This window comes from Dromaius novaehollandiae, chromosome 1 (assembly GCF_036370855.1).
Source record: "Dromaius novaehollandiae isolate bDroNov1 chromosome 1, bDroNov1.hap1, whole genome shotgun sequence".
In the NCBI taxonomy this organism is placed as follows: Eukaryota; Metazoa; Chordata; class Aves; order Casuariiformes; family Dromaiidae; genus Dromaius; species Dromaius novaehollandiae.
In genome coordinates, this window is record NC_088098.1 from 165218006 (window position 1) to 165236962 (window position 18957).

At 35.4% G+C, this 18957-nt stretch overlaps 1 protein-coding gene across 12 annotated transcripts in view; it reads right to left on the minus strand.

The window, feature by feature from the left end:
• Nucleotides 1–18957, minus strand: part of GPC5 (glypican 5) — a 720327-nt gene that overhangs the window by 593406 nt on the left and 107964 nt on the right. For 2 of the 12 annotated variants that reach the window (XM_064504717.1, XM_064504716.1), the window contains one exon: nt 17152–17252. The exons of the other annotated variants lie outside the window; for them this stretch is intronic. The gene's annotated coding sequence lies outside the window, so the exon portion shown is untranslated. The remainder of the gene's footprint in view (nt 1–17151; nt 17253–18957) is intronic. 12 annotated transcript variants of the gene reach the window in all.

The following is an 18957-nucleotide window of genomic DNA, read 5'->3' on the forward strand; positions in this document are numbered from 1 at the left end:
TATTCTGTCCTGACTGATCTGCTATTTACAGGTAAGAAAAAATGCTGATGTTCAAAACAGAACAAAATTCTCTGCATTGAAGTATTTCCTAGATCTGCCTGAGAAGCTTGCACACCAGGGAAGGCAAAGCAGCAACATATAGATCAAAAGGAACTGACAATGAAAATGCAGAGAAACACATTTTAAACATATTAACCCATTTTACTCACTGGACGACCATGATTTGGTAACTTTCTTTTATTCATGCAATATGAAAGCTAATGTCTTTGTTTTAAAACTCTACATAAAAACAAAAAGAAGGCAACTTAATACATCTGCTGTCCTGTAGTTTTTGCAAGTCCTCATTTATTTATTTTTCACATTTGTTTTTTAAACAGGACTCTCTCTAACAGTAAAGCAAAGGAAAGCCTGAAGCAGTCAATATTGTCCAAATATCATTGGTAAAAACAGCAAGAATCAAATTGTGTTAATCTATGTCGGCCGATTATTGAAGCAATTTGAAGTCAGATATTAACTCACTAACTGCAAGGAATAGCAGAACACTCGGAATTATTTTCATCTAATGAGCAAGACTGACAACCACATCTTTCATATATATCTATGCATAAGAATAGATGTCTTATATTGTGATAAAAAGCTTGTTAAGGTCAGTGAAATGATTCTCACTGACTTTGGTCAGTTTGAAATTGCACTTTTGTGAAAAGATCACAAAGACATACTAAACTGATCTTATACTTTCTACGGCTTTGTTTCCTCCAATAAAATGAGACACATGCTTATAATTCAGAGTGAGATTATGTCACTGCCTCTATTTCTCTGTTATCTATTATCTACTAACTCTAAGGTTCATATTTCACATCACCCTGAAGACTGTGGAAGGATTTTCCTATCTTTCTCTTTTTCATTCTCCTATTATTCACATAAATAAAAAAGAGTCTGTTGACTGCTTACAGCAAAGAAAAGTGCAATCAGTCTGACTTTTTTTTTCCATTTATTCTGGTAGATACAAATGCACACCACTCTTAAAATGAATTTCACTACAGCATTCATATGTGCTCAGCACCATAGTGATTCAGCAAATGATTTGATTTGTTTCAAAAGCCAGATTCCTAAAGTTAGGATTCTGCGTAGAACTAGGCTCCGATCTTACTCAACAGAGACCTAACTGATACTATAAAGGGTGCTCAGTTTATCCTGTAAGTTGACCCATAGACATGCCAGTGGACGAGTTCTGTAGGCTACAACTGCCTGCGTTGGCTCTGTCAGTTGTCTGAACCTCAGCACCTCATGCTGTTTGAGATGCCTCCTCAGATCTGAGCCATCTGCACAGCATCCCATGTTTGCAGGTGTGCAGATGTGTACAGGAGACCCGTGTCTTTCTGGAGCTGTAGATGAGATAGCACATATCTGATTGGCCAAGATGCCCACATTAAGGCAGCTAAACCGGGCTGAGATCTCCACTGGCTGAAATGGCAGTTTGGACACTAGCTCACATGGAGACACCAACATGCAGACAGCTAAAATTCAGCTTTTAATATCTTACTGTAAATTATAAGAACGTGTCTCATTTTTGTTAGAGGAAACAAGGAATGCAAAGAAAGCACAATCTGCTGTAGGAGCTTGATCTAGTTGCCTCACCAGTGTTTAGTACCATTTTAGATGCCATTTAGCTGCCTGTCCAGAAGGGTATGGGTATCCTGCAGGACCTGTGTCACATCTGTCAGCTTCATGTGGATGTTTTGCATTGCAAATGGTACTAGGTGACTGTGTTTAGAAAACTGAATCAAATCCTAGATATGAACACTTATCACTGACTAAATAACCCTTCATTTTAAAGCTTGGAACAGCCAGAATAACAAAAAAACAAAACAAAACAAAAAAAAAGCTAAATTGATTCTTGTATTAGATGGTTTAAAATAATAAAGTGCAAAAATTTTAAAGCCTTCTAGGAAAGTGATTATTTTTAAAACTGTAGTTTCCATTCTTTACATGGAATTTTGTGAATGCTTCAGATGAAATTTATTAAAGTAGGCAATGTTAGTAAAACAATGATGTTATAATAATCTCTTTAGAATGACACAAATAGGAGGTTTATGACCCCTTACAATTTTTTATTATTACTTTTTCATAGATAATAACAATAAAGTATGTGATCTAAAATTCTGTTACAATCCATGGCTGCAGTATCCTATTACCAGGAGCGCAAATATTAGATGAAAGAACAAATCATGCTGCACATGGATAATCAATAGATTTTACAATGGAGTCTAAACAATAAGAAACCTTCAAGATTGAATTACGTTGCTGGTGCCCAGCAACCCACAGATGAATGAGTACAATAATCCACTGCATGATTTATTGACTATTTGTGCTTTTCTAAACAGCATATGATAATATTGGGCACTAGTGCTTGTAACTCTGCGTCACGCTGTTTAACTGTCAATGTAGGATTTTTTACAAAATCTAATTTGCTAATCAGGTTTATTCTACTGGCACCTTTGTTGCTAATTACTACCAAAACTATCTCAGAGATTTGTTTTGCCCTCAGACAGCTTGAGGAATGACAGGCAGCAAAGCAGACCTATGTTTACTTGGAATATTGAACAGCTCCTGTGAACATCTTACAACGGCAATCTATCTGTCATTTACAACACTTTCAGCAACTTCAGTGACAAATCAAGTGATGCTGGTTCAATACTGGGAGCACATCATAGGTTTAACATGGGATTTCTGTATCTTATAAGGCCATAGGCCCTAACAGCACCAATCTTAAATTATTCAACCGCATAAAATAAATCGTGAGTTTTCAATCAGTATAAATCCAGTACACACCAAAGACATTTTAAATACAACAACGATGAGCCCGACAAGCTCTTTTTATTGTTTTCAAATGGCCACTTGTTTTTTAACTGATATTTTAATTTGCATGCACACAGATGCTCAGTGCCTATTATCTCCATCTTTCATGAGATTTGTGTGGTAAGAAATATACAGAATCCTAGGAATATCTTTTGCAGCACTACTGTGGGTAAAGACAAGCGTTTATTGTCGGTGACATGTCAACATTATTTTTCTTTGGCTGTACTTAAAATTATGATTTGCACACTCCTAAGTCAAAAATCAGAGCTGTCAACATATTAACTGATTTTTTTAAAGAACAGTAATCTTTCTTGCTGATGCTAAGAAGCATCAAAACACAAGTCTAGAAAAAAATATATATGAGCACTTCTTTATTTTATTACATGTTGTATTTACTCAGCTGATTCTTCATATTAATCCTTTTTTGTTGATAACAATACATTTAAAAAAGTGATCATGAAGAGATGTAAAATAATTATCAGGGTATTGTTTTAAAAGAATTGCAATCTTTCATTTACTTCCCTTAATCTTTATATTGCTGAGAGCCATGGATCATTCTAAAGTTATATAGATACCATAATGTAGTTATCAGCCCAGTGGTTTATTGGCTTTAAAAGTGGGTACGTAACTACACACATGTCTTGTTTACAGTAATAACTTACAAAGAGAGCATAAAGATGTCTCTGATTTATTCCTGGATACTAAGCAAATTTGAGGGAAATCTTATACTGAGTGAAATGGAATCTGGATTGGATTTTAAACCAGCCCTGGAATTCTCATCCTTAATACTTTTGGGGAAGTATCTTTCTAATATAGCTTATCTTTCTAGTATATTTCTAATTCATCTTAGAGCGTTAATTTAAAACAAATTTCTATGGAATCATATTGTCATAAAACTGACTGTGTTTTCTGAAGTTTACTCTTCCCACAGATAAATGCACTGTAGAAGCTACTACATGAGAAGTTGTATGGTGTAAATTAACTTATTAACTATTATTAACTTTTGAAACATTTATACTACTTACCACAAAGATAGTCTAATATATTAAAATTACAGTATTACTAGTGGGCTAACAAGTTGCGAAGTCTTATAATTCAGCAGCAATTCAACAGCCTGTATTATGTATAATGAATTAATTCACAATTAGTCAGACTAAGATACAGAACTTTAATACATTATAACCAGACAGCTTAAAATCCCTCCTGGAAGAAAGAACATATTTTACAAGAACACTTCACACTCCACAGTGAATCCAGAAATGACCAGTCAGAATTACCAAAGGTATCAGCCTATAAGAAACAACAAACCAAATGACTAAATTCAAGCAAAAACTGAAAAACCTAAATAATATTAGGAATTTAATTCCAATTTGAAAAATCCTACAGAATTGTACTAGGCTGGCCTTCGCCTGTTGCCAGTTGCTGTTGCTGTTTGATGACCTAATATGTTTTCCTCCTGTTTATGGGCAGCCCAAACAATCCTGAAGCATCAAACTCTCTCCTAAAGATTTATAGTCCAATCAAGTGTTTCTTGCATATGCAGAGTCCTACTGTAGTCAAAGGGAATTTTTAAAGTACAGGTCTCAGGTCAAGTTTACAGCCTAGAAAACAAAAGTCATTCCAAAATTGCAAAAAATGCTAAAATAAATCAGTCTGTCCAATTTTATCTATTTAAAATATATACAATAAAGAAATAAATAAAGGTGGGAAACTTGGGGTACACAGAATAGTACAGAATACCAGATAGACTGTAAAATCCCCTGATCATTTATCATAGCAGCAAAAATGAGCTGGAAGAATCAAGTCTCCGAGACATATAAATGAATGATAAGTGATGAACTCACTACGGCATCGTCTGTGAAGGTTATATGGGAGACAGATCTAAACGATAAGTGCCGGCAGAAAATATTTGAAGCTCTCTAAAACTACTCCTCATTAACACATATTTCAAATTAATCCACCTCACAGATTAATCGATTATACAGTCACCACTGAAGTCAGTATGACAATAGGTAGAATAGACCAAACTTGCAGCCCTGTGTGGCCCAACGAATTTTGCGTTGCCAAGTGGTAGGGATATGCCTCAGGATTTACAGCCATAATTACTCATAACCAACTACAGAATTTGTCAGGTCTTGCCTGGACTTGTCTGTTCCTGAATTTATTTTAGCTTCATTTTTGCTCTGTTTAATTCCAGTATTATTTAAGAAACTAGCATTAGGATTAGTTGACCGTTGCCTAGCTTGTCCTGCCTCCAATGGCAAATTACCCAGTTTTCAGGAGTTTCTTACTTATTCTGTGATTTTCAGTTAGTTATATTATCATCTAACTTTTTTTAAGCTTTTGTTTAGCTTTGTGTACTTTTGTGGCTCTACCCCTTAAAAATACTACAAGGAGTACCCACAGACCTAAGCAATCATGATGTAATGAAGCCCATGGACCAAGAGGAGAGGTAAGAGTGTACCCCATTAACAAATACAGGACTGACATACATATACATATATATGTATAAAAAATATGTAAAATTAACCCCAAGAGGGCCCAATGATCCTCCACCATCAACATCATACTACTCATACTACTCCCAGTGAAGAACTTAGGGCACAGATGATTCATCATACAAGTGCATAGGATCGATAAGATACTAGGAAGTTGGTGCATGCCAGTTTCAGTTGTAATATTAACGGGGATTAGCAATAATCAGGTAATTTGGGCTATAAGCATTAGTGTCATTGTAATTAGGCTAAAAATAAATTTTGTACTTTGATTAGGCTGTTAAATATTAATCACACAAACAGTAAATTCCCTTGAATCCATATGTAAGGTGTGTTCCTCTTTTTACCCACACTGAGATTGAATGAACTCATAACTCGTTCCTGTTTGAACTAGAGTGTTTCTTTTAAAAAAATCATATAACTTTTTTTTGCAAATTTAATATGCTTTTGAAAGTTAAAACTCTAAATCAGGGCTGATCACCTGCATCCTAGCAGAAGGTATGACATATGAATGAAGAGGTCTGTTTTCCTCCATTCACAATAAATGGACAGCTTTAGTATGCCTAGCTCAAACTTACATGTCCCAAACTCAGGTGAGATGAATTCCACTCATGATTGCATTGTATATTTTCACGAGTCTGAATCAAGAATCATATTTCTCATTCTTATTTCATAATCTACTTAATATTATCCCTGACAGCTAACCTTTTCTTAGTAACTTAGACTGAGATAGCTATTTCACCATGCAGAATTTGTTTTCCAAGCAAACAAATCTAATTTTTCTATTTCTTCTCCATCTTCCTATTTATATATCAACAACAGACCCACTCTGCCACAGGATTCATATTCAGCTGATCTGGCACTGTGAAATCCCAAGTCCTATATTGATTTCTTTTTTAAATGTTAGAATAGGATTATCTTTTTCTAATTCTCCAGAACTTCACTAAATTTATAACTTGGTAAAAATCATCACCAATGGCTCAGAAAATTCAGGCATTTCTTTTTGAACCCTTCAGTGAAGCTTATTCATCACTGTGTATTTTAAAATATGTAGGTATAGAAAATGCTATTTAACATGCTTTTAAGTTGTAACTGGATTTTGAAGTAATTAATCAAACCTTAATAGATGATATTTTCATATTGAATGGCAATATCACATAGTTACTATTTTATATAGTTAAAATCAGTGATTCCACTACTTTTCCAAGCTAGTTTTGGGGCTTTTTCTTTGGTCTTTGTTGTTTTCCTTTCAATAGTGATGACTGTGGAAGCATGGATCTTGCCATTTTTGAAAACGACAAGAGTGGACAGGTTTTGTATGGTGCCAGGGCCAGGAAAAAACAGCAGTATTTTTTTAAACACTTCCAAATTACCATTTCTATTCTTCTGGTTTTCTTCTCCACACAAGAAACAAACCCCTCTATTTCATACCACTTCCTTAGCCAATAGCTTATTTTCAATATTATTATTATTTTTTTGTCTGACTTCATTTTCAGTAGGGGAAGAATTTTTATGTCCACCCAGCTCTCCTTTCACATATCCTTCCAGAAAGTTGTTTGTAAGCTGTGAGGTATTTCATGATCATTTGCTGAAGTTTCCACAATGCAAATCTGTGCATAATTGGAAACATTTAGGTTTCTCATATTCCTTCTGAAATTCTCTTTCATAGTGATACCCTGTCTGTCTGTGCCCATACACTTAGAGCTCTACCAAAACCTTTTTGTCCTCTGGGATTCTGCTTAGCTTCTCTCTGATTTCATATCACTCTCTCTACTATATAGGCAAATCTTTCTTTTGTGAGTAAAATGTTTCTAAATTCTGTATATATCATGTATTAGCAGGATGTGAAATATGCTTGGAGAAGCAAGCAGAACACTCCAGGGAATCACATATCTGACCTCCTTTTTTTATTTGAACTGTTCCTGATAACTTTCTTATACTTGCATGTTTGCATTTCACAAAATAAGAAAAGAAATTGAACCTCCAACAGCAACTGGCCAAAATTTGGCAATGCACCGATCAGCTAAATACCACGTCTATATTCTTTATATTATTTTATCATGAAAAAGTACCCCAGGCAATTTTTTCCTCTGGGTCTGAAGATTAAATACAGTTTATTGAAAAATCCCAGTAGAGAAAAATAGCTCCTAAGAAAATTGAAATATTTATCAACATCTTACTACTTTTACTAACATAACTGAAACTAGTGGACGAAGCTGTTTTTTTAAATACCTAATGAATTCATGAAGGAATTATGGTAACAAAGTTTAAAATGTTACTTCAGCTTTCTTTAAAAACAACATCACATAATGAAGTTGTTTGAAAATCTCTAGACATAAAATGTTGTGCATCATTTACAAAAGATTGTTAAATTGATAATGATTTATGATATCGATTTTTACACATTTGCTGTAACAAATAGAGAAAGTAGTAAATAGAGAAAGCAGGTTATCTCACAAGGAGGGCATTTTTTGAAAGGGAAACTTTGAATGTAGAGCAAGATGATGTTGAGATAGGAAGGCCATAAAATGAGTGAATTAGTAGGGTAAAATTCATCTCACATAACTTTAGACATCTATATCTGAGTTAGTCACCCAAAGCTCCCTTTAAGTGAAAGGAGAGAAATAAGCACTTCTGAGGCGTGATTCATCTGTCTGACTTTAGATGTCTACTTTTGGTTGAGATGAATTGTTCTCTGGCAGTGCCTGTTCCTCTCCCTTGACTACAAAGGGATGTTAGAACGAATAGCTCAGATGTAGACATCTACATTTAGTTAGGGTGAATCACTGAGATTTTTATAAGGAATAAGTATTAAGAAAAAGTGTCATCAAACATAGTATGATACTGTGATTTATATGAATAAAGAGCCAAGATGATCATGCTTTTACAAAATAATCTTAATGGCAGATAAAATGACAAACATCTGATATATTTATGCAAACCTTCTTTCCTTCTGCACGGCTGGGAACATATTTTCCTTAGAATGAAATAAAGTATATCCTTGGTTCTAGAGGATCGCAGGAGCATCAGGACTTTGCATGATAGCCTTTTAAAAAGTAATTATCAGGGAATCACAGAGGAATCACACATGAAAAGAAAGAACAACTTAGGAAGATTACCATAAAACTATGATCATTAACATCAGATGAAGATAGGCCTTTATACTTGAAAGCTTAGAACCTGACTTTTCTCTCACTTATCCCAATTTTATGCTCAACTTCAGTCAACTGTTTTTTGATTTAAACCGGTACAAGTGAAATGATAATCAGGTTCTATCAGATGCAACATTAATGATCGATATTTCTTGTACATCAAACAAGTAAATATATTCATTTTGTATCACTGAAAATTTATTTTGACAGCTTTCCTTTTAAGTATGAACTTCTGCATCTGAGAAGCTGAGGAATTCCAAGATGATACTAACAACTGTCACATTAGCCAAAGAAATCTGAGGAGTTTTGTTACTCAAAATATGACCAGATGTCATGGATTTCAAAGAGCCTCCAAAACAGTTTGGCAAAAGATTAGATGCATTTACTATCTTTCAGGTCACTTCATTTTTACTGAGAAAAAAGCAAGAAAGTAATTTATTATTCAAAGCTTTCATGTTTTCCCTGGAAGATATAGGAACAAGGAAGTTTAATTCTGGATCTGTATTATAATAACATGTTGACATTAGTCTTATGTTCCTATTTAACTACTAGACATAAAGAAGAAAAATCAGCTCTGGTATAAACATTATTATGAGTGATATGTGCAAAATTCTGCTTAGTGTAGATGATGGCAAAAGCATTTTGTTTTATGCCATATATTTCAGTATCTGCTTTACAGAATGCTGTGAACAGTAAGAAATGCATTTGAAATATGCGCTTTCAAGTTTCAGACAGGTTAATAAATGTGATTTCTAACTTGACAAGTCAGAACCTCTCAGGAGGTGGATAATCAAGAAGACAAATACTCCCTTTCCCAATTACAAGAGAAAAATAGCACTTGTCAGCAAAAAGAAAAAAACCTCTATTCTCTAAACTGGTTAGAAAAAGACATACAAAAAATTCAGTTTTATTATATAATTTTATCAGATTTAAGTGAAGTTAAGAAGAACATTTCAACACTAAGGAACTCTCAGGAAAGAGAAACTGTTTGCAGAAGGGCTTTATTATCTCATTTGCACAGAAAACTTTGTGTAGCTGTCCTTCATGATAAGAACTTAGGAGCAAATATTTATATGGATTTGAATAGTCCATTCTACTTTGACTTACTGTTTTTTACCAAGTACTACTCCTGATTTAAACAAAACTCATTTCCACAGTAACTCAAAATCTGTTCTTTAGAAACTAAACAATACATTTTAGATGATCCTTGGTTGCTAGTAGTTTTGGCACTTGCTCTACTTTAAATTCATATATGCTTTGAAGGTAGATGCAGCTGAGGACAAAAACAGATGAATCCCCTTCACTTGCATTCTGTTTGTTCCCTACTACTGACACTTTTCTATGTTTTTTTGGTGCAGTTATTCAGGCCTGCAACAGAAGCCCTTGAGGTGAAGAACTGTAAGTTCTGGATATGGTCCATAATGTTGAAGCTATTTAAACAGAATGCCTTTTACCATGAAAAAAGGTAAAAACACACTACATAACCTTCTACTGTGATGTTCCCATGCAGTCCATTAAGATTACTGAGCATACCTGCAGAAGTCAAAAAAAAGCTGGCAAAGGGATGTTTCTCCCTATACCTTCTGTGGGAGCAAGGAGTGAGTTAAGACCCTACTGCATTTCCAAGCATCTTCTAACTCGCATCAGCTGGAATGGTCATGGCCACGGGAAAATCCCCAGCTGACTTTTCAGACCAGCTCTCTGGCATCATGGCACCAGAGGACAAGGAGTCAAGATCCAGATTTCTGCATGCAGTTCATGTATCTGGTCAAGATGCAGTCTATCCTATGAAAATTTAGGAAGGCCTCCTTTTTAGTAGCAATCCTCTTTAGTATCAATTTCCATGAGATTACCTCATGAATTATTATCTGATGTTTGGCAAAATGCTTTTTAATGATTATTAAAGTTTATTTAGAGCTCATTTGATGGACCCAAGAACAAGAGATGTTAAATATAAATGCAAATCAATTCTGTTTACCAAAGTGTAAATAATTATATAAAATATGGGTTTATGAAATTATTACATTGAGCTTTTTATCTTAATGTTCCTTAACCTTCATCAAATTGTTTCTAAATATACAAAAGGTAATTTCTCTTTTTTTCAAATGCTACATTTTTTATATTTAGAGAGATCATCTGTATAACAATACATTATCTAATTTTACTATACAGATTTACTGGAGAAACTCAGACTTTCACCCTATGACTATTTGCAGATGCCCTGCTACATCCTTGTTTCACAGCTCCTGCTGCAGCACTCTCAACTCGTATATTCTCAAGGCATGTCATGGTTTCCAGGAAGGAACTGGAGATAATCGCTGCTGGGAACGTGTGCCTCTTCCAAACGATAACCTCATAGTTATTATCATCCCATCATGTGATTCTGCCCCATCATGCAATGTGACAGGAGTATGCTTCTCTTGCATGACTCAAAACTGCGTGGTTTCCTGCCCACTTTCATTACAGCTGTGCATCCCAGATTATGTAGCACTGCAATATCTCTCACTAAATAATGAAATTATATAGAAACACAGGGCTAGGAGGGATTTGAGATGTCCTCTAGTCCATCCTTTACATCTAGAGCAGTTTCAACTATGTCTATGATCTCATATTTCAATATAAGTTTTGTCTAACCTATTCTTAAAAAAAAATAATAGACGGACTGCAACTTCCAGGAAAATGGTTCCAGTGTTTTTCTAGCCTCATAAGGAGGAAAATTTATTTACTTCTTCCTTCCTTCAGGTATTTCAGATGGGATCCTGCTCACCTGACTGTAGACATCTCCAAAGCCCAAATGCAACTCCTAAGCAGATGTCTGCACCTCAGCTAATCAGTGGAGAGGAATGGGGATGATTCACCTGACCTCATTAAGATGTACACATGGAATAAGATGAATTATACTGCTTCTCTCCTCTAATCATAGAGGGGAAGAGGGTGATTACCTCAGAGAAGATATGTAAAGTTAGGCAATGAATCCCACTCATGAAAACTGTTAAAATTTCCTTTCCCTCCTTTTTTAAAATGAATATTTCCACTCCCTTCAATTGTAAATAGGGTCCAATCTGCCTATATGTAGTCAAAGTTAATTTTAACCACTTCCAAAGGGAAGTCTAAATTGCCTGAATTGTCTAAATTTTGTGCTTACATGAATATGGTATCTGCTCAGGGGTCCCAAATTCACATATAGCTCTACTGACTAGGTAGTTCAAAATGTTTTTTTTAACCTATTTTGTAATAGCATGGCTTTTCTAACTCATGTTCACCTTGGTAAGCATTAAGGTCTCTACATCATTTCAACAGAAACACTACTGAGACAGTCCTCCTCCAGTCTTAAACTCTGCAGTTGGTTATTTCTACCTAATTGTAGAATCTTCACAAGTCCTCATCAAATGGCATCCCATTATTTTGAATTCTTGTTCTATTTTCTAGCCTGCACACTGGCCCTTATTGCCCTCTCTCATTTGCTGGGAGTGCACTGTTTATTTCATCATTCAACACAATAATGAACACAGTGCCTGTATACTTACCCAGGAACACCAGTTAAAGTGCCTATTTGGACTGTGAACTCTGGCTAACTAATCAAATGCAGGTTTCCAAAAAGTTTTGCATCTGGCTAGTGATAATTTAATCAATTACTACTTACATATGAGATTAGCGTAAAAAGGCTTAGTGAAGAAAAGTTACCTAATAGCTACACTCCTTCCACACCCACAGTTTGATTACCTGACATACAGAGAAATTAGAGCAGCTTGACCCAACTTGTCCTCAGTAAATATCGTTTCATTGTTACCTACCATCCTGATGTGTCCTTGTATGTGGTTTCTATGTATTTCAGCCTTTTTTCCCCCAGAACTAAAGGTAAACTCACCGGTCTAAAATGCTCTACCTTGCCCCTTTTCTGTTTAAAAAAACAGCAGTACTTTTCTGTCATTTGCTACCTCATATATTCAAAGACAACTACTAAAAGCACTTCAGAGAATGTAAATTGACAAAGACAGCAACCAGCAAAGACACTGCAGACAACAGAAATAATTTGGAAATGAAGATCACAGCTCTGCAAAGACGTCCTCCATCTATTCATAGTCTGATCAACATTGGTGATATTTGGGCTTGTGCAGAGGTAACTATTTCCACTGGAATCTGGAAGGATATGTGAGAACATTTTGTTCTTGTCTACATTTTTGAATGACTCTGCCTCAGAATCTGATTTATATTATTAAAATTCTAGAGTAACATATATTGTGATGTCAGGTACATATTACATATTACTACATATTACATACTACATACTACATATTACATATTACTACATATTTTGTCTCTGCAGTACCAAGTATAAGGCTCATAATAGTGACATCCACTTTATACTGTTTAATACATATATCATCTTGACTGTATGCATGCCAATACTAATGAAAACAGTGATGTTCAGAAATGATGACAATGCCAAACCCAAAACCCACAAGGAAGAGGGGAGCAAAACATCACATTGCTCTATCAAACAAGCATACAGGATTCATCTCAGCTACCACCTCAGCTAAATATCATATTCTCTCATTTTTAACAGTAAAAAGTAATAGGGACTTTTACAGCATGATTCATGTGACCTGTTTTAGATGCTTATAAAGAGATGAATCACGCCAAAAAAGTGTCTCTCTCACTTCATTTACAATAAAGGGAGATGATGGTGACTAGCTCAGCAATCTACTCTATTATTCCAATCATCATTAGTTTCACTTTTTCACCTGAGCTTGGTTACCTTAGTTACATATTTACCTATAATGTCTGTGTTACTGACCTGTAATATCTGTATCTCAATTTGCACTATAGAATATGAGATTGAACTCTGTCTCCTCCAGAGATTTATTTGTGCCGAGATTACTCCCTTGTAATTATATCTGCTTTTAAAATGTTATATTCATCTAACTTCAATTGCATGAATGCAATGTGAGTTAACATAGAACAAACTTCTGATGATAGGAATGAACTCTTACAAAAAATATACGTCCTGTACAGGAGCTGAACAAAATACGTCAGAAAATTGGAACTGATGTTCCACTTCTTTATTATGTCTACAGTCAGTTTAATGTTGGCCAAATAGCCACAAAAATATGTGTGCATCTCCTTTTATATATACATATTTTACATACAAAGGCTTATATACCTGAAATACTTATATGCTATTCCATATTGAAAAAATGTAGTGAACAAATTTTTTTTAACCTTTCATTTGTGTCTCTGTCAAACTATTTTGATTCTGCGTTAGTAACTGAAAAATATCAAATGAAAAGGGGTGTAAGACATAATGGAGGCTATTTTTTTGCCTTTGTAGATGGATGAATTTCAATGTCTTCTGAATATCAGTGACTCAACCAGGAGAGAATCCCATATTTTCAACCACTCTTCCTACATAAAATGAGTCTTCAAAATGTAGTCTCCTTTTTTGAAATCTATCTTCTATGCACTCTCATCTCTGAGTATGACTGTCTTCCAGAACAACACCACAAAATGCACATGTATTAATTACATATTCTAAATGTCAATACATGAATGCAATAATAAGATGAAGAAACAACTGAGCCAGAATCCTGAAAGGATCACATGCTGGAAGTAGTTGCAGAAGATGCATGCAGAATCTCTCTCCTTGAAAAAAACTGTATTTTCTGAGACACTGAAGAAAGGCAAAGTATTTGTATGATTCAAATAAACTGCACTATTAGCATTTAACACACTCATAAAGCTACCCAATAATAACGGATAACAAGACCACTGAAGAAAATAGGTCCAGGGAAAGAATTTGACCACTGGAGCCATAACTGATAGCTTACTCCCAGGCTCGCTTTTTGGATCACTTCTACTAGCTCTTTCCAAGAAAACCTGTGTGGTTCCACAGCTGGGTCATTACAGAGACCACTCCTAAAACACAGCATATATGAAACTGCACAAATTTTGGCTCCCTCCATAGTCTTCCAATATTGCTCCAGGAAGCTCTCCATCACCTACAGCCTTCTGACACACCACTGGGTATATAGCGTATAACCTTAGCTTCATGGCATTAAGAACAAAATTTTGGTGGGTGCAGTGCATCCTTCATATTATTTCAGACTAAAACAAAGCATAAATAAGCATTAAAAAGTATTTTAAAAGTATCAAGAGCAGATGCAGAGCCACATGCCACATGATAAGGATGTGGCCAGTCTGCTCTAGAAGGAGCTAGCCCAAAGTGATGTGGACATGAGCCATACTGTACTATTTGGCCTACGGACTGATATTGCCTCCCTAGACCTCTACGGTTAGCAATGCCAGTATAGCTAATATGTCCAGTTCTGGTCAACTTTCCTTCTGTAATTTGGGTGATAGTGCGGTGATGCTCTGTCCCCCTTTTGCTCCTTTCCTCTCACTTCTAAGTTTTCTGCTTGGTTTCAGAACCACTGATGGGGCTCCCTTACCCTCTCTGAATGGAGATCAAGAACATAAAGAGGTACAGGGTGGAAAAGTAACAAAGGTTGCATGTCCTCTACAAGCCATTAAGAGTGGCAGCTCTATTCTCCACTTAAGTTAGCAGATGTCTTTTAACTCACTGCCAGGTACAGTTTCTCAAGGACAAGATCACATATTAACCTATTTCCTGAACTGGGCACTTGTCTAGCAGTTACAAAATGGATGTGACCACAACTCTTCTCCAGAATGTAGTCCACTGAGAACAAGAGGGGAAAAAAAAGAAAACTAAACCCACTAATCTGCTGTGACCATCCAAGAAAAGAAACATTCTGTTTCAGTTCCAATGGTATGTTTCTTATACGAAGGTCACATAAATTAGTCCTACTTTAATCCTAAGGTATCAGTGATAACTGCAGCTCTTGAACACAGAATGCTACTCTGAACAAAGGACGTTCAAAAGACGTAGAAGCCCGCTCCATGCCATGTCTAGAAAACAAAAAAAAAAAACCCTCTCTCCTCATATCCCAAGTATGCTGAAACTGTTTGTTACCAAAGTAGCAAATAAAGTACAGCAAAAACAAGAAAAGGGGAACAACCAGGCAACTTCTCAGTCTGCAGTGACACTCTGTCTTGGAAACTTATTCTCTTGAGACTCACAGGGGCACTTGCATCACTCTTAGGGGCACTCACTCCCTTCTATTCTGTGAGCAGAAGGTCATATCAGAAGTCTGTGCATATTAAATGTTACAGGAATGTTCTGCTGTGAGAAATAATTTTCTTGTGAGAAATAATTTTCTTTCTCCCTTCATTTGTGGACCTTATTGGGATGACATTTATGGTTTAGATACAGGAACATCTTCCTCTTTCTTAAGATTCCTGTGTGCTGTTATCAGTACAAGAAGAGCCCCAGGCCACCATCATTGCTGGTGCAGGACTCTCCTTGAGGAAGGGATCTGTGTCCAGAAGCTGTCATTTGACTAGGGGGCAAATGACATGGAAAAGACTCCTTTCTGCTCTAGCTGGCAGCTAATACAAATTAATATACATAATGCTATTCTATAATAAATACGTGGCCAGTCACATGCGAGGAAGTTCAAGAACAGAGTATGTGTGCAATAAGCAGCTATTGAAGTGTGCTTCTGAAGCTGTAGTATCAGACTGTTCTTTAAACGACTAATTCTTGGATTTTATGACTTATTCCTATCATAAGGATTTCTTTTTATTTTATTTTTTACTTGACATCTTTCTGCATTGTTTGTTTCAGCTGTATAAATTAATTGACTTTCTGTACGGCATGAGCAATAATCATTGGTTGTTTAGGAATCACAGAAAAAAGTATCATTGCATGAACCATCATGGATCAACTGGAAAAATGGGACTTAGAAAATTTTCATCTACAGAGAGAAAAAATGACACCCATAACTACTTTTTGTGGAAAAATGAACCATAACATAAACCATTCCACTAAGCAGACACAGGTCTGTGAACACTTGTATTATAGTCATATGTCTTTATAGATGGCACACACAAAAAAGGACTCAGAGGAATAATGAAAAAAAGGTTAAAAAAACTATACAAAAAGCAATGATGTATTTTTATTTTTTCTTCCACACAGAATGTTTGCTGCTTGTTAGGCTTTGCTGGTTTTATCTTTTCTAAATTTACAACCAATAACAACACAATTTAAAAATTGAAAAGTCCTGACTTCATTGTGTCTTTTAGCTGTTGATGCAGTACTTTGTATTTCATGCATCATTAATAACTTGCTGCTACAATCCAATAAAATCTGTAGTCTTCCATAAAAAAAAAAGTCTCAGTTTTAAATTTCTGCTGGATGACTTAGTTTATATAAGTATGTAAGACAATGCTGCAATCTGAATTTTCCACTAATGATGTTTTGAGATAGAGGGAAAAAATAAAGTGGATAATATTTTGTCTTTTCTATTTGCTTAAGAATAACAATTTATTGTATTATAGTAATGAGACAAATTCTGCCACAGTGTCATCTTTTCTAAATCAGGATTCATTTCACCTAACTTTAGCCATCTAAAAATTAAATGCTTAGTCTACCCTAGCTATTTGGATAATCAGTGGGTTCAGATAGCCACCTCCTCAGATTTTATCCATGAAGCAAATCTAGGATCACTGATTAATTAAAAAGATGCTTTAGCTGAACAAGCCACAGTTCCCACTCAGACAGACACCTTCAAAGGGCAATTCATCCAGATTATGGCAGTCATCCACATTCAGATGGGGTGAATTACACTCCAGAGTTGCTTTTCTTTCTTCATAGATGAAGATGAACCTAAGATACAAGACCATAGATGAACCTAAATGAGAAGATAGATCAGATGCAAATTTAACAACTTTTAGGTAGCTAAAATTAGAAAATATGAATCCCACTCACAGGGCATGTAAATTCAATCATGTTTAGTGCTAGGTAAATTTAATACTAAGTTTACCTACCTCGTGGGTTTTCAAATTGCTTCAAAGGGATTTTCTTTAAATTTATAAATGAAATAAAAATATGGAATATCTTGCAGCAAAGGTTCCCAAAATTCAGGAATCCTGTGGAAAAAACCCTGATAAAATCTGCTCCTACTGGCTGCACTGATTTTGTCAAGCACTAATGAGATGGCCTGCCACTGATAATTTTGTTCAGTCAAATTCTGAAACACTGGATACCATTGGAGGAAGCTTTTATGGATATCCTATTAAATGTATCCTATTAAGTCAGTGATATACTATCAAATAAAGGTTTGGAATTTTGTAATCATTTAGTATATATTTATCATTAATATATTTATATCTAACTTCAGTGACTGTGTTGCTTGATATACATATCAGTTATTGTTTATTTCAGAAGTGATTTTAAAATACCCATTTTCAATCCCAAAGGTAAAGATGCAGAACATATTGTTATTTTATTTTTTCCTAAAGAATACTTGTACCATAATGATATGATTTTCTCCAGTTCATCCCAAAGCACTCAGTAACTGGAAAACAAATACTTCAGTGGCAACAGTCTGTACTGTGCTCACTTTATTTAAACTAATTTTTCCAGTAATCAATCATTTCCATTGCAGTCCAGTATGAAATGACTTTCTGAACTATGTTTTGCTTCTAAAAAAACACCCCAAATAAAGCATTCTGACTAGATTTTGTCTCCATGTATATTACAGATGCAAAAGTACTTTCCCTTGGGTCTGGCTGTGTGGCCTTATTACACCTGCTCATATCCTAAATCTGTGTGGGACAAAATCCAGGCATGTAGAAATTCCCTATCCCAGAAAATAAACTTAAATTCATGTCTCTAACAATATCCATGATCATAACATCCGCGGGATCAAGACATGAAGGTAGCAGCCACTGATTATTAAATAGTAACACCTCAATTTTTCAGGGATGTTTGTATGCTGAGAGAGCTGGCTATACAGACAGATTTCTAAACAGTGTCCTAGAAGGTGAAAGAAAGCCTTTTTTTGTAAACTGATGCTATCTGCTTCTTCTAACTTTGCAAGAAGATTGCAAGTTTTACTAATACTTTGGCCAGCAGAGGCTTTTATCTTCCTTGGAAGATGGAAAAAAACAGCTCGTCTAATTCTTCAAAGCATTTCCTTTTCTGATCATCACTTGCTTGAGTGAACTTTTTTTATTTAAAAGCCAATATCCCAAAGATATTCTGACAGTTAGTTATGTTGCCTCAGTTGACAGTAAGGCACAATATAATGTATCGTTCATGTGCAAGTGTAGCCAAGGTTGTGGCATCCATTTATCTCACACAGTGGTCTCCTACACAGCGTGGGACAGGATAGATAGCCTGGTTCCAGTAGCGCTCCACAGATAATGGTCTTCACCCAGAAGAAAAATTACCCAGTAACAGTTTCTGAGTTCATCTGGAGAAAAATTTTGCAAGCCACAGTTGGGTTAGGGCATCTATTTCTGCTTCATCATGTAGTCACTTTCTGATCCTTGATCTCAAAGGCCGTAGGGGAGAACAAACTTGGAAA